Source organism: Patella vulgata, chromosome 1, assembly GCF_932274485.2.
Source record: "Patella vulgata chromosome 1, xgPatVulg1.2, whole genome shotgun sequence".
NCBI classification, from domain to species: Eukaryota; Metazoa; Mollusca; class Gastropoda; family Patellidae; genus Patella; species Patella vulgata.
This window is the reverse complement of record NC_065879.2, coordinates 58,835,173-58,841,722: the sequence shown is the minus strand read 5'-3', so window position 1 is coordinate 58,841,722 and position 6,550 is coordinate 58,835,173. Positions and strand designations below refer to the sequence as shown.

At 36.9% G+C, this 6,550-nt stretch overlaps 1 long non-coding RNA gene across 2 annotated transcripts; it reads left to right on the top strand.

Moving 5' to 3' along the window:
- The first annotated feature begins 2,623 nt into the window (after positions 1-2,623).
- LOC126808794 (uncharacterized) lies at positions 2,624-5,932 on the top strand. Of its 2 annotated transcripts, XR_007674774.2 has the most exons (4): positions 2,624-3,358; positions 4,635-4,723; positions 5,323-5,404; positions 5,588-5,932. It is a non-coding gene; the product is annotated as an uncharacterized LOC126808794 (long non-coding RNA). The 2 variants fall into 2 exon arrangements; XR_007674773.2 differs by lacking the exon at positions 2,624-3,358 and having other exon boundaries at positions 4,566-4,723.
- The last annotated feature ends 618 nt before the right edge of the window (positions 5,933-6,550 follow it).

The window sequence follows — 6,550 nt, the reverse complement described above, 5'->3', positions numbered from 1 at the left end:
TTGTGTGGGCCACAAGACACATAAGATTTACTCAAAGACAGTGGAATTCGGTTGTCTTTAGGTACGAATCTCGATTCACTTTGAGATTTGCCGATGGCAGGGTCCGAGTGTACCGCAGACGAGGTGAACGTTACGCTCAAGTATGCGTCAGAGAAGTTGACCGATTTGGTGGCGGCAGCGTCATGGTTTAGGGTTCTTTTTGTACACATGGACGTTCTCCTCTTCTTGTTGTCCAAGGGAACTTAAATGCTGTCAAGTACAGGGATCAGATTTTGCAACCTGATCTTCTTCCGTTTATGCAGAGACATGGTCCTGGACTAACGTTTCAACAAGACAATGCTCGACCCCATACAGCAATTGCTACCCAGAATTTTTTAAGAAATGCCGGTGTCCCAAGTCCTGGATTGGCCGTCGCTTAGCCCCGACCTTAATCCTATTGAACACATCTGGGAAGAACTGGGTGGACGTGTTCGTCAGCAAGTGAATCCACCACTGACGTTGCAACATGCTCTTGCTGAGCAGTGGCGACGTCTTCCTCGGGTAGTGTTTACTAATGTTCTGAGATCCATGAGAAGACGTTGTGTGGCAGCACGAGACGCTAGAGGAGGCCACAACCGTTACTAAACACTTTATTCCGATTGTTCTCCAAGTCTGTGAATTTCATTTTGGGGGGTACTGTGACATCAAGAACGTTATCAATGTCAAGGACTTTCGGCGAGACGTATTCTTGCTTTCTGTTGATGTCAAGGTCGTCTGTGCACAACATAGCACTAAAATTGTTGCCTTAAACCAAATATTAAAAATCTAGTCCCAAAAATCCAGAGTTGAAATTCGATATAAGAGTAGAGTGCAGTGCCGCTGCACACTGTATGGCATATGTCCATCTTCATTAGCCCAATTGGAGTAGGACATTAATCCATATTCTATTACCTTTCATTTTTTCAATTCATACATGTTCGAGCTATGAGTCGAATTGAAATAGGCCTATAGTTTTGATCCAAACATATGTAGGTCAGTGTCTGTATTTCCAATAATTAGACGAGTATAGATTGTTTCATAGCCTACAATTAATAAAATTTAATTAATTGTTCTTATTGAAAAAGAGGAATGCCTTGAATATCTTTCAAATATTGAATACAATAATGTCATGCTTTGTGCAAGAGAACTTTTTTAATCATGAGAATAAATAAAACCAACAGTCTTTATTTTTACTCTGGTCTAATACATGTAGCTGGACCCAAATGTACCTATATCAAGATATTCAATAATAAATTATTTCATAATTATAATAATATTGAATATTTGTTTTTGTAGGCAGGTTTGGTAAATGTACATGTGCATTGTAGACTAGAAAGTGGGAAAAGACTGATGTTATCTTGTCTGAATTAAACTGGTTTATCAAGAATCTTGAACTTCCCATACCATTTGTCCCACAGATAATGGCAGTACTGCTACTTGTTACACAGAAAAATAATACACAGTTGTTATCTCAAATGAAGCAGCTGATAGTCAGTGATTGTTGGCAACGAAATCCAGATTGGCCACAGTGATTTAGGACTATGATATTTGTGTATATATTAGACATCAATATGGAGATGTGGCTGTCAACCTTATTATTCAAATAAGTAAATGTGAGGATAAGTTTATACGTGCAAGCAACAGTGTGACCTTCTTAATGAGATGTAGAAATAGTGACTTAATTCCCAAAGGCTTAATTGTTAAATCTCCAGTCAACTCAAATGCCGCTAAAAGATTATTAGATATGCCAGCAAATGTTTACTAAGAGAAAGGCTTCAGCACTACGGAGCGAAATTAATATTTTACTGTTCTATAAGTAGCATAAATGCTACAAACACCACAAATCCTAGATTTTGATAAGAAAATATTGAACATTAAGCTGACATTTACACATTACACCAGTTTTATATCGGTCTCATTGTCCTGAAACGTCTCAGGGTTCTAAATTTGACTTTAAACAAAAAGGGTTAGATATCCTTGAAATGTACTAAATAACTATTTAATGGAGAAAAATAACATTCCTAGTCGTAATTTAACCACACATTCCAATTACTAGCATTTAAATGTCAACACAGGTGCAATTAAAACACATCAATAAAAAGGGTGGGGTGGGGCATTTATAGCCTCTCTTAACGAAATGGCGGAGTGAGAAATGTCTAGAAAGACTGGAATATTGCTTTCTACATGAAGGAAATGCAAGAATTTAATGTTTCAAAGAAAAGTGGCAAAATTGAGCCAACTCCTGTTTTGAACATTTTGTACAAACCAATCTGCTGTACATTATTAACTTAGTGTTACCAATTTTTCAATTTTCTGTAGGAAAGCTGGAGCTATTTCTAAACGTGACAAACTTATAGATCCCATTTAAGTTATATTCGCAATGAAAATGGGGGCATTGTTTTAGACATTTTGACTCATTTGAGTAGTCATGAAAGGATTAATTTCTACATCGAAATGGGGGAATCTGGAGATTTTCTGTGAATATTCCCGACTTTTAGACAACATTTGGTGAAATTACAATTCTGTTTACTTTATTTGTGCTTTCTGAGGCTGAATAAGCCAAAACAAATTCTCCAAACTTTGATTTTTTTTGATTTTTTTTGATTTTTTTAGTTTTTCTGTAGCCAAAATATTTTATACATATTTTCTGAGAACTTAGTCTTCATATTTTCAAAACTAAGGCATATCAGCCACATCTTTGTCACACACAGGCAGGACACAGATCACTAATGATTTCCCCATTGACTTTAATATTAATTCTAGTCTCTTAGACCGGCTCTAACTTTTCCCAAATTTTCGTTGAGCAGAACGCTTTCTGCCACAGATGGAGCAACATGTGGCAACGTCTTGATCAAAAGCACGTACGAGGTTCACCATGGAAAACTTGAGATACACAAACTGGAAGTAAAGATCATTAAACATGCAATTTTCCGCCCCACATTTCAACCTAACCAACCGCTCAACTCTTGTATCCTTCCGCCTCAAAATCATGCATATTCACCAAAACCTGGCAGAAAATGTATTTTCAAACCCTTTTCTTCGATTCTACACCAAAAGGTCAACAAAAATCGCCATGCGAAAGGGGGAAAACGGAAAGGGAGAGAAAGACTAAAAATAACTTTCGCCCGGGTGACGGCGTAGAAATATTTGGTGAGCTGCGTCCATTTGTTTACAAGTACAGAAAGTAGTGAGCTGAACTCATGACCTTTGACGTTTAGATAACGTCATATGTGGATATCGTGGCTATGCACTGTGTCAGATTCACTTCCCTACAGGTAGAGTGGATCTGTCGTTCAGATTGGTGTGTTACGTTTCGGGGATTTTGTCTATGTGCGTTCAGGTAAATTCAACCTTTTATGCATTATATCTATATATCTGTATGTTGATGTAAAGAATTTTGCAATTCATGATGCCATTTCGTGTTTTCATTTTTTTCCCGTCAGCCATGTAGGCCTAATATTCATAAGAACTATAAACTTTACATGTATGTTTTATGGTACTAACTTCTTTAAATCAAAAATGCACAACATTTCATGGTTCGTACATAGATCCTTCCCAAGTATAATAATGAAAGTGGGGAAACGTGGTGACCCTTGAGACAAACGTCTCAACATACATGTACCAACACTTATTTTAGACATCTTTCCTTTCATAGATTCTTGACATCTTTCCTTTCATAAATTCTTGACTAAATGCTTTGGGTCCACTTAATTAGCCCTTCAAGTCTCTAATGAGAGCCAAAGTGGTAGAACGATGATGGAAAGGGATGTTCCACTAAAATGTACCAGGTTCGAATCCGCGAGTTTTACAATGCATCTAGACATTGCTAGCCTGGTCTGCAATTCCCAAATTTATAGCTACGTTAGCGTCCAATCAGAGGTTGTGACACAAACACACTCAAATCAAACATGGCGACCTCCACAGAAACCTTGACATTGAACGTACCTTGAACTCGATTATCACAGGTAGACATTTTAGCTGGAAAGCGCGAGACTTGAGGAATCTGATAGGCTCCCCAGCTGGGTCAGTATCCCCGCGAAATTAGTGCCGAAATGTGCAGGGTATTACGTGAAGGGTTTGGTATGATGTACGGAGTTAAAGCGAGATCAGTCCACCCCTGAGTGGAGTAATAGTTTTAGAAATCTACTCATTGTCTGTTTGAGGAAGTCACCTACCCCCCCCCCCCCCCCAAAAAAAATCGTCTATAGATGGGCAGTGCAAAAGGCCACGTTCCGTTCAGTGCTACACATTTTTCTGAATTGGTGTCCACACAGACAGGTGTTTTCTTGCAAGAAGGGTCATTCGTAAATGAGAGGCTGGTGTAGTAGAGTGGTTTTATTTATTTTATGGGTATTTTAATATGGTCACAATGCTAATGTAATCTTAGATAATATGTTACACATCACTGCCTCTTTAAACTATCCTGTTCTATACACTCTTTATTAAGGTTTCCAGTGAGTTTCAGTTCACCCAGCTCACTAGTAGTTTATTTCAACTTTGACCTGAGGTTTCCTTTGTTTTGCAACACCATTACTATGGTCATTCTTACTAATGATTTCATGAAGGTCAGAGAATATTTTCATTCTCTGTCATTCATAAGTTTAGTCTTTATTTAGTTTGATAGTTTTGATATTGGTTGAATCTTCTTCAATTTGATATAATCTAGTGCAGTTGTTTTAGTAAAGTTCCAGCATAGAGTTTACAGGTATGTTTTAACTTTTCATTTGTCTTTGTTAAAGTGGCGGCCATGTTAGTTTTTATTAGTAAAGTTTCAATAGAAGTTTAAGTTCATCTGGTATTGTTTAATGCATTCTGCAAATACATCTTATATATACGAAATGAAATGGGGTTTAACGTCCTACTGTTTTGCTCCGAACTGGGCTAATGAAGACGGGCATACGCCATACAGTGTGCTATGAGGGAAATTTTGCCCGGACAGCGGCACTACGGCCTACTCTTATATCGAATTCCAACTGTCAAGGGATCTTTTACGTGCACGCCAATGTGTACACGGGACCTCGGTCTTTTCGTCTCATCCGAATGACTAGACAGCTGTCCTTGTCAGGCCCTCCGTCCTGCATCTCTGACAAGGGGAAACCACGCCGGAAAATCTGGATGAACTTTCTCGGCCAATGCAGGGATCGAACACCCGACCTCCAGGCTAGCAAGCCAGCGTCTTACCCACTTAGCCACCGTGATCCCCCTCTTATATATACATATAGCCAGTAAGAGTAACGCTATTTAAAGCATTTCGCTTTAAATCTACATTTATTACTTTCACACAACTTATATATTTTATTACAGACATTGTAAGGTATTTCACCTTTTGACAAGTCTGGTTAGCCAGGAAACCCCTTTTCAGGGTAAGACGTTATATTTTAAAAGGGTAAGACGTTATATTTTATTAATTAGCTTTATTATAATTAAGAGCCTGCAAGTTTCTGCATATTTCATGCTGGTTAACAGGAGGTAGTTTCCTTTAAAAGTGTTGACATAAATTAAGTTTAATGAACACATTGATTTTATATGTTTTGATTGTATAATTTATATTGAAATTGTATACTTTCAGGGTTTTTTTTACTGGATATTTAATAAACTGTTATTACACTGAACCCTTGTGTGGTTGTGTTATTCGTAACTAGACCCCCTACAACATTTGGAGCCCGATAAGGGACTCGACAGTTGAAACCTAACAAGGTGTACAACGTTTGGAGTCCGGTAATGGTTAATGGTAAACAGAAAAAAACAGTACTGGTGTGAATTGATCAAACATAACAGTGAGCTCACACGCGTGCGCGTTCGCGAGATCTTCAAGTTGAATAGACAGTGGCAGTGCAGTGACATTAACTTTATTGTGTTGTGTATTAATTTCTGTGTTGTTTTATATGTGGACTATTATAAGGATATCTATATAAGGTTCGTTACAATTTATTTAATTTTCATATATATATATATATATATATATATATATATATATATATATATATATATATATATATGTATTGATATGTGAATTATATCCCTTTACAATAAGCTTTATTATATATTTATTTACTCAACTAAGTTTAGATTTATTAGGTAATTACTATATCAATTAGTATATGAAAATAATATTTTCGGCTAGGTATTCAGTAAACCTATATTATTTGCATTTAAGTGCATTTAGTGAAAATTAGAATATTTGAAATTTTGTGTCCATAAAACTTTAGCCATTTTGTTTACATTTTCAACTTCCTGTTGACATCAGATATACCCTTACAGTCTCATATAACAACTTTTGGTCTGCGAAAGAATTATTAGTGAGCAGAAATTCGCCCATGTATCTGTTACCACTTGTCACTTTAGTCAGTTATATAGGGGGATAACGCGTGTTTTCCTTTTGCGTTCGTAGCAATGATCTCTGTGATGAAATAATATTTGGAACGTGTTTAACCAATTCTATCACATATGTGATAATGACTGGCGCCAATAATGTCCTTTAAGGAAACAAGCCAGCAGTGAGGCTGAAATCCGAATATATAGATAACACAAT